This window comes from Vanellus vanellus (genome assembly GCF_965231255.1).
Source record: "Vanellus vanellus genome assembly, chromosome: 3".
Lineage (NCBI taxonomy): Eukaryota > Metazoa > Chordata > Aves > Charadriiformes > Charadriidae > Vanellus > Vanellus vanellus.
Window position 1 is genome coordinate 32,205,340 of NC_138907.1, and position 13,640 is coordinate 32,218,979.

Sequence of the window (13,640 nt, forward strand, 5' to 3'; positions counted from 1 at the left end):
CCACAACACTGAAGGTTGGACATTGAGTTAAATCTTTGGGGTCTTCCTCTGAAGGTCCATAGCATGTAATAGGTTCATATTATGGTAAGAAGCAATATGGATTTGCACCTTTGTGATTGGACTGCAGAAGTTGAACAGGAAAAAGTTTCTTGCTTGCCTTGCTCAGTAGACTTCCACCCAAGGTAAGCATCGAGCAGGAAATATCAAAGTTATTTATAAATGCATGGACTTGAGCAGTTGACAAGTCACAGGAGAAATGGCAGGCAGGGCAAGACTCTTCCAGTTTCTCAATTGACCGCTTCTGCTTGTCCCATTTCTATGTCCCCACATTGTGAAGAGAGGAGAAGTCCTGTGGGCACTGTGAGTGGAGCTCTGACAACAGTCTGTTTTTTCAGGATAACTAACCTCTTACGGTTAGTTAATAGGTGGTTGGTCTGTACTTGTCTCCTTCCTCCCCATTCTCGGTGAAGTTAATTCCTCCGCTTAGTTCACAGTATTGCAGGTAATCTCTGATGCAAGCAGTTCTGTCTGTTGCACAAAACAGTATTGAGTAAGCAAACTTGTTCTCATTTTCCTCCTAATTCACTTAGGACATGTTGTGGCTTCGTTATCTGGCATTGTCCATTCAAAACAAGCAAGCAAAAAAGACTTCAGAACAACATGCGTAACTGCAGGGGCTTGTTGGTTTCCCTCTGGCTGTGCTTGCTGCAGAAACCTTGCAGAGATCTCTGTCTGCTCTCAGTGGATAAATCTTCCTGGTAGTAGGGTAGGTCACAACCTAACCCTTTACGAAGCAAAGTACAGCTCTAGCTAGGGCTTCAGCATACCTAAATTCCAAGTTTGTAGAAAGGCTGCTATGTTGCTGCAATATTTGTTGCACGGCCTTCTTGCTGTGCTACGTGAGAGCATGTCGAGAGCTGTGTTAACTGAAAGAGGTGGTTGCCAGCCTGAGTGATGAAGGCTCAGGCAGGGCTGATGTGGCGTGTGGGTCCTGTCTTTGTAATGATTGAGAGTGCCTTTGGCTTGCGGCAGTGCTTGTAGTCACAATGTGTGGCATCAGAGCTGCTGCAAGGTGAGTCAGTCCCGTGAAGAGAAGTTCCCTGTTACCCATCAGACCGGCTGTCAGGCTGGGCACTGGGCTTCTTCCACCTGGAGGGGGGCAGCTTGGAGATATGTCATCGCTGCACAGATTTAGATAGCTACCTAGCATTGCAAATGGTATCGAGCTGGTTTTCTAGCGAGTTGAAGCTTTAACAGTCCCACTGTCTCTTTTTCTCCTTTTCTCCCAGTCCGTCCTGCAGTAATTTTTGTGGTGTTGTTTTGTGTTGTTGTGTTATTGGCCATTTTCAGCTCAGGGTGGGTTTAATTTGTGCATTTCCAGTCTGAACTCTCTGTACAGTCAGAAGTTGGCAGTTCAGGGGTGATTCATCACCTCTTCAAAAGGCGTCTGACACGGATGAAGTGCATGGTATTGTACAATACAGCCGCCTCTTTGGTGGCTGTGAGAGGCAGCTGTGGACTAACATTTTTGTGGGCGTCTAAATATGGGTGAGATTAATCCCTTGTATCAAAAGGCTGCAGTGTGTGAGCTCGGCCTTTTTAGACCTTAGAAGAATTGATGTGGAAGAGAACAAGGTGATGCTGTGTCTGTAAGAAGCCTTGATCATGGTCTGTGTTTTGTTAACATGTCCAACCACAGATCACACGTACAAGGAAATGAGACTTCTTTAGTTCAGTGGCTCAGAGCAGTCTTTATTTTGTTCTTGAACCCATTTAAGTCAGTTAAAGATGTTTAAGAACTGTAGTGTGAGGCTTCTGAACAAACATAAGATCATGAGAAACTCTACTGGATGGAGCCACTCACCTTAATGAGTCTTCCTAAAAACTGTGAATGCTAATGCTGAAAGCAAAACCCTGAATCCATCATGTGAGGGTTTTTCCTAAGTTTGATTGTGCTAAACAGCCTGGAGCCTGCTTCCAGTGTTCTGGGTTCAGTCCAGCTCTTTGTGGATTTTTAGGGTTTTTTGTTTGTTCATTTTTAGGCCAAACTGCTGATCTTGCCTGTTTTCCTGTTTCTGTTATGGTTGTATCTTTTAAAACTTCAATGATAATGGGATCAGTGTTGCTTGGAAGTATATTGTTCTGCTTTCTCCCCATGTGAAATCTTTGTCTTGGGTTTGTAAGACTGGAAGTGGTTGTTTGGAGGTTACGGTGGTGTCCTGAAAAGAAAATTGTGCTATCACACAGAGATAATAAACAGAAAAACTGACCTTTAACTCAGCTGGTTTGAAAACTACCTGCTTGGTTTTAGTCATAATTTTAAATTAACTAACTGAAGCCTTGAAATTTGAATAATCTATTTTAAATTTCCTTTTGTGCTTTTGCTTATTGGTTTGCAGCACTATTAAAAACATGTAGGTTTGGATTCAGTAAACATAAGTCTGGTATTAAAATTGTTCTAACTAATCAGAGGATATATCGCCCACGTTAATACACTTCATTGGAGTCTTTAATTTTGACATTTGCTTGTGTGTCATTCATTTTCTAATATGTTTTTCTACACAATGATTAATTTCCTAGGTGAGATTTGTATTCAGCTGCATTTGTTTGGAAATTAGAATAAAATGTACAGTTAAAGGTAGCTTTATTGCAAAGCTAAGTTCTGATAAATCTACTTTTTCCTCTTCTCTTTATAGAATTTGATTAAGAAAATCTTTTTAGTCCAACATGAATTTCACTTGCTACAGAAAGTGTTTTAACTCAGTGTTTCTGCTAAGTGTTAAAACTGGTAAATTTCTTGATGTGTGCATTTTTTCTTAATTCGTAGATTAAAATGGGAAAAGTAAGCTTTCCTGTTTGATTTTATTTAGTTAAAGCTTTGTTGGTTCATCAGCTCTAAAAAGCTTATCATTGAACTAAATTAGTGGAGAGAAGTGAAAGGCAGAAAGAAACGTGGGTTGCTTTTTTTTTTTTTCTCTTGTTTTTTGCCCTCTCTGGTAGGGAGTGCCTCTATTTTAAAGACTTATTTCAATGCTTCATCAAACTCTTATTTCAGATCCTAAGCCAGTAACTTCTTCAGTTCAATTTTTTCAGTAAATTCTACCAATCCTGTAGTGCAAGAATATATTCTATTCAAACAATGTTAATGGGTTATTTCGTGTTATATGCTTAACTTAAGCAGCCTTACTTTTAAATAGATTCCTTCTGAAAACAGAATTTCCAGTTAGCTTCTTTGGGATAAGATTTTTGTCCACTTAGTTTTTGATGAATGAGATGGCAATACCAAAACTATTGAGTGTACTGGAATACAGACTAAATGGAATGATTCTGAGTGCCAGTAGTTTGAACGATTTCAAGTACAGATAAACTGAGTTTGGAAACATTGTGTAGCTTTGCAGGGTCATAATTTATTTCATAATCTTCTTTTGAAAGTCAGTTTACTCTTAACTTCTTTTTGCAGGAAGCATTTTTAATTCAGGTCGTTTTACAAACCTGTTAACAGGCTATACGTGCACTTTCTGAACCTGCTTCTCATTTCAGAGGGCATAACATTTCGCAAGGTGCATTCTCCTTTTTCCAGACAAGCATCTGGAATACTATTCTGCTTCTTGGATGCCAAAAAACCCTCCCTGTCATTATGCATACTCTTGTGCTTGGGTTCTTTTGCACAGGCTGATTTTTACAAGTTCTTGAAGCTCTCTAAGAAAAACTTTGCTGTAATACTTAAAAAGAGATAATGTGTCCTTACTATGTAAGGACATACCTTGTTGACTGAGACAAGTATAGGAAATGGATTAATGGAAGGTTGATGGCATTTTTTCCGTGTTCAAATAAATTATTTTCTTTATGTCCTCTCTGAGTGCTAATGGGGGAAAGTAAAAGCATGTTGTAATCGAACATGTCAAGATTAAGATGATCTATTTCTGTATTATTGTTCAGTAGCCACATGACTACAAGGAAAATATCCAGATCTGCTAGTGGTAAAAAGAGAGGGAACCCAGCTCCTCCTCCCTTCCTTCCAGCACAACTGATTTCCCCCTAAAAAGCTGAGTTTTCATCCTGCCTGCCAGGATACCACTGAGTGACATGGGGGTAACATACTATAGTGTACCCATTTTGCAGAAACGGACGGTAGGCTTTAAGGGGCAAGGAAAAATCCTAAGAGCCCCGAATTCTCTCCCTACCTCTCCCCATTAGTTTGTGTCAATTATTACGTTGTTTAGGCACTGTTGACATCATGGCATGCTTACTGTAAGCTTTACTCGAGAGTCTAAATCTTCTCTACCCGAATCGTAGTATTTGGACCAGGATAGTTGTTAAAGTGTGCTGACTTTGCTGGGACTCCAATTCACTACTGTCTGGAACCTGCCCACCTTGGAAGCGACAGTGCTGGCTGAGGCGCTTGAATTCCTTGTAGTATTCAAGGGGAGCAGCTAAGACTTTCCTAAAGACACCACCAGCATTCCTTGTAGTCTTTGGGAAAGTTTTGTTGATTGGGATAAGCCAGAATTATACCGGGCACAAAGTTAAGAAGAGAAAAGCACAGGTTTGGGTGAAAGTTGTGGGGAAAGGTTATCTAAAACTTTGCTTTCATTTTTTTTGTACAAATATATTGCTTTAGTGTAGTAATGGGCTTCATGAGGGTAATTCACACTTGACAGTATGCAGCAGTGTTAACCTAGATGTTGCTTTTGAGATGATACATGGGCTTGCAGTAGTTTCCTCCTGTTCCTTAACTGCTGTTTCTCCTACTGGCAGCTGCTCAGTGAGGTTACTTTTGCCAGTATTTTCAGCTGCTGCTGTGACTAAGTAGAACTGCAATGGAAGGAAAAATTTGTTTTCTTTTCTTTGTTTTTGAATTTATTTTTTAAAGGGTCTGTGAGGGGCGGGACACAAATGTCTTTATGTTGGAATCCTTCCCTGGTGACTAAAAATGGATGAAATTCATATCTCTGAGTATTGAGATTTGTGGGAGATGGGTTACTTTAAACAGAGCCTTAATAATAGAACTAGTTTTCTTGCCTGACCGTTAGGAAAACAAAGTCCCAGCCACAAGGATGTATGATGCAATGACTTTAAAAACTGAGTAACTAAGGGTAAAGCACTTTGTTGGCAGAACTTGTTTTCACTTTGCTTGAGAGAACCTGCATCTTTTAAATGTTAATCCACACTGGAGAGAGACTTTGTTCTGTACCTGGTATACACTTCAAAGTGCTAGTGTTCACAATTCTGCCAGCTTGACAGGAAACATGCTGTTTATTCATGTTGGCATCAGAGTAGCTGTCTGATAAGCAAAAGCCCCAGTTTGTAGATACTGATGTCTTGATAAAAGGGCCTAGTATTAGTACGTCTTATGTGGATTTCAGCATAGAAATTTAGGAGTTTGGAGTTGCTCTTATGTTGTGACAGTGATGACTTTGAAACTGTTGCATGTTGGTGAATTGTGTGCCTTGGTGCCACTGCTTTTTAGCTTCGATGTGAAAGAGTTGCCAGGCCCAGCTGTGGTGTTCCTGGTGCACTTAGGCTTCTTGTGGCAGCGAGGGAAGCAGGTTTCACTGTTGCGCTCCATGAGCTCTTCTCTGCTGTTGGATAGGGTAGTTTACTTTTTTTCCTGTTTGCATTTTAGAAGTAGTTTGTTTAGCACAATCTGCTATGCACAAATGCAGCATAAGCATGATTTTAGACTTCTGAGGAGAGCTAGCTGCAGGCCACTAAATGCAAATAACTGACTTTGGAAGTGGAAAAAGAAAATAACTTCTTGTTTCTTTTGTTAGTGAGATTTGGTTTCTGGGATGGTAAAGTTTTGTTAGTCTTCCACTCCCTTCTCCACAATTGCAGGTGCTGGTTGCACGCATGCACAACACCTTCTCCACCTCCTGCAGTATAATTTAATTTTCTAAAGCTGTGGAGTCAGCAGCATCAGGAGATGCAAGAATACTTTCACTTGTTTTTCTGAGGAAACAGAACAAGGAACGCACAGTGTTTGTGTGGGAACATGAGACAACGTACTACACTCTTCACTAAAATAACACAAATACAAATGTACTGTCAAATGGCCTAAGCTGGAGGTATCATTTAGATGGCTATGATGCTGTCCCCATGTTGGGGCTGTGTTGTGTAGCATGGTATGTGTCCAGTGGCTATGGGAAGATTTTCATGTGCTGATTTACCTTGCAGTAAGCTCTGGATGTCTCTGACCAACTTTTATGTTATAGGGGAACAAGCCTATTAGTCCTCACAAGCTATGTCTATTCTAAAAAATTCTAAGTAGCACTGGCTTGAGTGCTTGATACAAATCAGCGTAGCAAAATCTGCATTACCCTTCCGACTTCTCCTTCATGCTCCCAAAGTACACATGAAGGTGGGGTATTCTGGTTCAGTGACTGTGATTGCAGCTAGAAGAGAACTTTCTCACTGTTGGTGCTGCCTGGCAGTATTGCAAATGAACTCAAGCTGAATAAATCCCAGTACTTGATCATCAGCCCCATCTCTGCCTTGTGCCCCATCCACTTCTCAGTTTTTCTTTTGATTCTGCCTGTTGTATTTAGACCAGGGGAAAAATATAATTCTTGCAGCATGCCGTGGAAGTTTATGGATGTGGATGGTGTTGACAAAGTCTTTTAGGTATGGGACTGTAAGAGATTGCTGTTCTCCCCCCGTGTTTGCTGTGCCCCATAGCATTGCTCCAGCAGAGGTATCTCCTTAACTGCTATCAGATATGTCATGGAATGCAGGTGGCCTCTTGTACCAGTACAATTAACACGTTCTAGCAGTGGTCCCCAAAGTGGAGTGCGTGTGCCCCAGGGGGTGTGCAAGATGATCCACTGGGGTGCAGGAGAAAAATATTGGAACTTGTATTCGTATTTATTTTTTCTTTAAAAACATTAAAATTAAACTTTACTAATGTATTGGATTGATAGCAGTGCCCTCATTTAGTCTGTATGTCTGAGGGTCCCATGTTACGTACAGCCCACAAAGTGTCTTGCGGAAGAGTGGATGTTCAACAGTGCAGAGGGGCTCACAGGGGCTCCCTCACTTGTTCATTCATTTCCAATGTATTGCAGTTCACGTGTGTCTAGTTAAGTGGATCTATGTATTATATTATCTAGTTTTAACTAAACTAATCCTCATGAAATAGGCAAGTAGCTTAAAGATTCCATCAAAGAAATTGTGGATTGCTGGTAATACTAATAACATGAGCACAAGTGAGCAATAAGAAAATGGCAGAGCTGATGCTGCGCCTAGCATGAGCTCTTCATCAGCCACATCACGAGGTAAAAACAATGATGGTCTAATCAGATCTAATCAGCAATGTTTGAAGTCCAGTAATACTCAATTCTGTATGTAAAAAAAAAAAAAAAAAAAAAAAAAAAAAAATCATTAAACTTAATGGTAGATTTTTAGAAGCCTCTTTTGAGTTTTCTTACATGAGAGCAAAACACGAAAAACCACATACCATTGGGGAAACACTTGTTCTTCCTGCTGCGGCAAAATGGTCGAAAGAATAAACAGAAGACAATATGGCAACAAACTAAAATGTCTTCCTTTGGAAGACACATAGACAACATTGCCAAAGACTTGAAGAAACAAGTATTAGAACAAATTAAGTGGTGTGGGAGGTTTGCTGTACAGTTGCACGAAAGGACAAATGTTTCTAATATGTCTCAGTTTATGGAGTTTCGTAGATTCTGGTTCAATAATGAAATACACTTAGAACTACTTAGCAGCAAAGCAAGACCCAGAAGTGCACAAAGTGCTGTAGGATGGCATCAATGTGGTTAACTTTATAAACACAAGACTTTTAAATAGAATCTTCACAATACTTTGTAATGAGATGGGAAATGACCATGAAAATCTTTTGTACCACACCAAAGCTCACTGGTTGTCTCATGGCAAGGTGCTTTAAAAAGTTGTCAAACTTCAAGATGAGTTATGCCTCTTTGCTTTTATAAAAACCCTACTGTTCTGAATTTGCTGACCTTTTCTGTGATGACAGGTGGCTGTCAGTAGCATGCTACCTAGCAGGTACTTTTGAAAAAATAAACATATAAATGATAAATACATTGTAAAGCAATGTGTGTATGTAACTATATACATATGTTGGGTGTTCATGCTCTATTTTTTTTTTTAACTCATGGGGTGTATGGTCAAAAAAAGTTTGGAGACCACTGTTACAGGTTAAAGCTAAGGTTCAATGATCTGCTGTGAAGCTTAAGAGCAGCCAGCTGATAGGCAGCAGGTCTTGATATGCTCAGGAAAATAAGCATATTTGGATTAAGGTTGCTGATTTCTGCAGTAAGATATGCAGTGATACAGAGCCTACACAGCACTGATCAGGGGTGGGTGACTGAGGTTACAATTAAGGAGAGTGCTTGCCACCTTCTGGCTTCGCAGACACTCAATCAAAAACCTGTCCTATTTTTAAAAGTCAGCTTTAGCTGTAATTACAAGTCTAACCAGATAGAGTTCTTTATCTCAAAATAATTGGAGTAACATTGTTAGCATTGGTTTACTGCATTTAGTAGGAAGGCTGGGAGTAGGGGTCTTGTTCTGTTTTGATGTAACTAAGCAGCCTTGCACAGGTTTCTTAAATTTTCAGGCTCCATTCCCAGTTTATGGACAAAAAGATCTTCAGATAGAAAGTTCCAGTAACCCTAAATAATTTTGTCTTTGTAGCTTTGAGTCTTTTGTGTGAAAAATACCTCAAGATTATAACAGGTTGTTGTGAATATACAATAATCCTGTATAATAGAAAGCAGGGGTGAAATGAGTTTGTGCAGCTTTCTTGCAAAACAAAACTTCTCTCCTCCTCCCCACCTTTCATGAGGTGCAGTATGAATGAATGTGTTCAAAACCAAGGGCTTCTAGGCCTTTCTTCCGCTCCTCTTCTATTTGCATTGCAAATAAGTCCTGCTGAAAAATCATAGCATAAATGCTGGGGAGATGAGTGTTGAAACCCATAATGTGAATTATTTCAACTGCTGTGAACTGTAGCAGAAATAATGTCTAGTGCCGGGTCTTGGCTACGTCAACCTAGTCCTGACTGCTGCTTTGGCTTGTTGAGGTTCAGGTTATTTTGCTTTCCAAGACACTGTAATGTAATAGGTTGATCGAGGGCTGTACTCTTAAGTTCAGACCTTAGCCGGTGGGGCAGGCCGGTCGTAATACCATCTCTAAAATGGATTGGCTCTGCTTTTGAATTTTGTCTTTGAAAAGTGTTTAGTATTCTGCTGAACTTTGATTAGTCAGCATGCATGTGTATATGTTTGAAGAGCTAGTCTTAAAAATAGTCTTGTTTCAGTGCGAATTGATTTTTCTAGAGCTGCATTTCTGAACTAGACTGAAGGCTGCGTGCTAGAAATGAAGTGCACCCTCCCCTTGGGGACAGCTACCCGGAGTCACCTGGCGTTGGCCACAGAGTGAGAACGTGCACACAACCAGTTTCCTTGCAACATTTGCCATGCAATACGTTCACACCTGGCTTACCTCAAGACAAATTACTTATCTTCCTGTGGCTAGAGTAAAACTGTTGCATGCACTTAGCTTAGCAGCACACTGGCTTCTGGCCAGGATGTGCTGTCTCTGTGGCACAGGAGCTTTGGGTGTTGTAACCTTGCTCTGTTGACTGGGGCTGATGCTGTGGGCAGGGCTCTAAGTTCCACCCTAAGCTGTCTTTTGCTTCAAGATGCTGTAGCTGTGTTCAACACGAGTGTAGCACCAGGACACGATACAAGAGGTAGGCTTCACACTCAGTGTGCTGTTGTGTTTCTTTGATTCCTTCCTTGGATTGCCAGGTAGTTCTGATGTTGCTGGTCTATGGGGTTTTAGCAGCTGCAGGCTAATGCTGTTGGTGACCCTGCTGACCCTGAATTCTTGCACCTATGAACCCACCATTCCCCAGTTGTGTAAATTCATCCAAATACAGGAGGCCGGAGGTCTGTGTTTAAAAAAAAAAAAAAAAAAAAGGCAAACCAAAAAGAACCTGTGAGTGGATTGGTATATATTCCTCCTACTCGGAAGGAGAAGTGCTGCTATTTGGTGGACGAGTTTATGAACTGGAGGAAAAGAAGAATGCCACTTTATCCTCCTCTTCTCAGTAGCGGTTGTATAGGCTATGTCTATGTGCTGAGGCTTTTGAGACCAGGCTGGGTAACGCCCTGAGCTGGCCCTGCTTTAAGCAGAAAGTTGGACCATGGACCTTCTGGGATCCCTTCCAGCATAAATTTTTGTCTCACTTATGTTTCTGAGAATCTGATACTGTGTGTTATGTGCACATGTATGTTCCAGTTCTGGTAATAACATCACCTCATAGCATTGGAGCTACACGATACGATGTCTTCCCTTGGCAAGGACTGAGTGAGGTGGAAGTGGAAATAAGCCTTCATAAAATCTCCCCTTTAAGGTTTCCATAAATGAGAGCAGTGTATTTCAGCCTTAGGTAGAAATTAGTTCAGTGACACCTCTTATAAACATTATGTTTTGGGTTTTTTTCTGACATAAATGCAGATTAGCTTTAGAAGGGGAAAAGAAGGGGCAAAGATTATAGAGAGATCAAGAGCCAAAGATGAATCTTTGTGAGAACTAGAGGAGGTGAATGGAAGCCTTGTCTTGATGCAGGAAGGAAAAGTGGTGTTTCTATACATAGAAATTTGCTGCCTCTGAAGTGTATAGAAAGATTTTTTTCTTTTAAAAAAGGGTAGTCTGGAAGCATGTGTCTCTCTAAATCTTCAGCTTGGGCCATACTGTATTAGAAATCTGTATCTTCTCTATATAAAACATTCTTGTGTTATATATGTATGTATATATTTAAATTTGGGCACCTGATTCGTATGAGATAAGCTATAAGTTGGTATTATCTTACCATAACTGGTTGTGAAAAATACCCAAGTCCCTTTACCTTAACCAGCTATCAAGAAAGCATATGGCTTTATGCTTTCCTCAGAAGCCAATTCTGCCTTAGTAAGAGCTACGCTTTTCTTGCTAAATCCAGTATGGAAGTAGCATGCACTTTCATGGCTTTCTGACACTTTTTGGGAACTGAGTTGAATTTACAATGTATGTTGTGCTGCGAAGTTTTTTCTGAGCTGATAACTGGGGGTTGGAGAACAGTTAGTGGAATTTGCGCTTTCAGGACTGGAGGGTTTGTAAACTGCACCTTAAGCAAATCTGTAATTGTTGGGGCTTTGCACTGTGAGAAATTAATTAGTGGCTGCAAGACTAGGGAACTTCTGCTGTTATTCCTCTGTTCTTCACTTTGTCTCCTGGATTTGCAGTCTGCTTGCTCTAATTTTTCTTTTCATTGCATTTCTGTGGTAGGGAAGAATAGCCCTGTTTGGATTCTGTAGAAGATTTTATACTCTGATGACATCAGGTCAGTGCATCTGGTATTAGCAGAAAGAACCATGACTAATGTCACATCATGTGGATCATTTTTCCTTCTTGCCCTTTGCAAGTAGAAAAATGTGTGCAATGTAGCATAGTATCTGTTTTAATACATTGTACGTTGCTCTCTACTTGCTGTGGCAAGAAACCTTTTTGGAGATGTTCATTCCCTGGTCTCTCCATCAGCCCCAGCTCTGTTCCTCTGACTGCATGGGTGGGCACGTTTGTTGTCAGTACTTGGTGCTGGCAAAGGCTGCTTGCTTTCCTCCCCCACATCAGAGCTTAGAGATAGTAGCTCCTTGCAGTGGGCTGTAGCGTGTATGTAAATGGCTTTTTATCAGCCTGTTCTCTCTGTGTGACATCTCCCACGATAACCACCCCCATACAGACTGTGCAAGGATGGCTCTTGCAGTTTGATTAAATGCTGCGTGCGTATGAATGTCAGTGGATTGTACTGGATTTCTTTCAGGGCCCTCAGCCCCACTCTGCACTTAAGGGGATGGTAACTCTGAAATGGAACAGTTCTTAAAATTTATTTTCAATTAAGGGGAATGACTAGAAATTCAGAGGTAGATAAAACTGAGACAGGTCTAAGAACAATGTTTGTAGGCTGATTGTTCTAGCTTCAGCACTGGATGGTTTCTTTTTCTCTGTAGAGAGTTAACATCCTCGTTTCCCCTTCATTACATAGCAACAGGGTTAGGAAATAGAAGCTTTGAAATAATGGGAAAATGACATGTAATATAAAGCCAGTGACTTCATAGATGGACTAGAAGACAAAATCTGTTATATGTTGGATGCTCTGCAAAGTGTATGTTGGTAGAAAGGGGAGAACACAGAACGGGCATTAGGTGAAAGCAGCAAAATGATCATCATGCCTGTCCCACATACACTGTCAGTTTGGAGTAAATCCATTCCCTCTGCTCTACTCTGGTCAGAATTTTCAAAGGTGAAAAGTATTAATGTGTGTTCCTCCAACATATTGGTACGTACTTGAGGGAATGTGCCATGCCCTTCTGACTTGGGAGAGGGCAGAAGGAGTGGGGAGCCACTTCCCTAATTTGCATCAGTGAGGCATCTTCTCGTCTCAACCCACTGAACTAACTGCTCATTTCTGGCTCAAATGTAAGATGTGAGATAGGGAAACTCCTAGCAGAGTAACCAAGGGGACAAAACAGAAACGTTGAGCATGAGAAGTAAACAGAGCTAAGACTGCCTAGAAACCTCAAGCTCCTCCAACGTGAGTGCTCGTACTGCATCGTTCATCATGGAGAAACCTGGCTCCCCATTGCTGCCTTACAGCAGTTTGTTGTCAGGCCCCTGAAATGAACTGTGCTGAGGTGCTGTGTCTCCAGGCGTTGCAGGAGCCCAGGAAAGCATGGCTCCTGGTAGGTGTGGTGGCTCCTTTTGTGGAGTGGGATACTTTGCCATATGCTGCAGCAGTCTAAATCGCTAAGAGGCAGTCCAGACAACTGAACTCTTTCTTCTTTCATCACCTCTGTGGATCTGTGTCAGAAACACTAGGATTTTTTTTTTTTTTTACATCTTCCACATTTTTCATTGGCGTTAGGGAGTGTTGTTATATATAAAATCTATCGAGAAGCATGTGCTGAACTCTTTACAGCCAGTGTTGGGCTACTGGGCATCAGTTTGGTGTAGAAGACCTGAGTTTCCAAGCAGTGGTGTATTGTAGCAATCCAGTGTGGCAAAGAACCTACACTGATCAGAGTAAAATTGGTATATGGATGCGTATCCTCTCCAAATAGGTTTAAAGGTATAAAGGATGCCAGACAAGGATCTGATAATAAAAGATTTTCCTGTAGGGACAATAGCTGTGGATCTTCATTTAACATGCTTTTTGTATGTGAGTGGGGTTGGATGGTGATACAGGAAAGAGTTTTAGTAGTTTAAAACCCAAGGTTTTTTTCCTTTCTTTGGAAAAGGGGGTCATCTTGTGGTTAAGAGTCTCTTGTGCCTTGCCAAGAGCTTGATGTGTGTCCCTGTGCAATTTGCATGTGCTTAGATTTTCCAAGAGAGGCCTCAGATTTTCTGACTTTGTTTTTGTATCATTTTCCAGTTGTTTTTTTTGTTTGTTTTTTTTCCCCCTCAAAACTGCTGCTTATTGAAAGCTTCACTTGGAATAGTGGATGCTTAGAAATTCTCAAATCCAGTGCCGGGGTGTTTCTGAAAGAGCACTTGCGTTGAAGCACCCAAAATCTATAGCTGTCTTTGGAAATATAGGCCTTATTTTCTCTGCT

At 40.9% G+C, this 13,640-nt stretch overlaps 1 protein-coding gene across 2 annotated transcripts in view; it reads left to right on the forward strand.

The window, feature by feature from the left end:
• The window catches only part of TTC7A (tetratricopeptide repeat domain 7A), a gene marked incomplete at its 5' end in the record, with an annotated part of 176,490 nt that overhangs the window by 7,191 nt on the left and 155,659 nt on the right, over positions 1-13,640 (forward strand). The window lies entirely within an intron of this gene.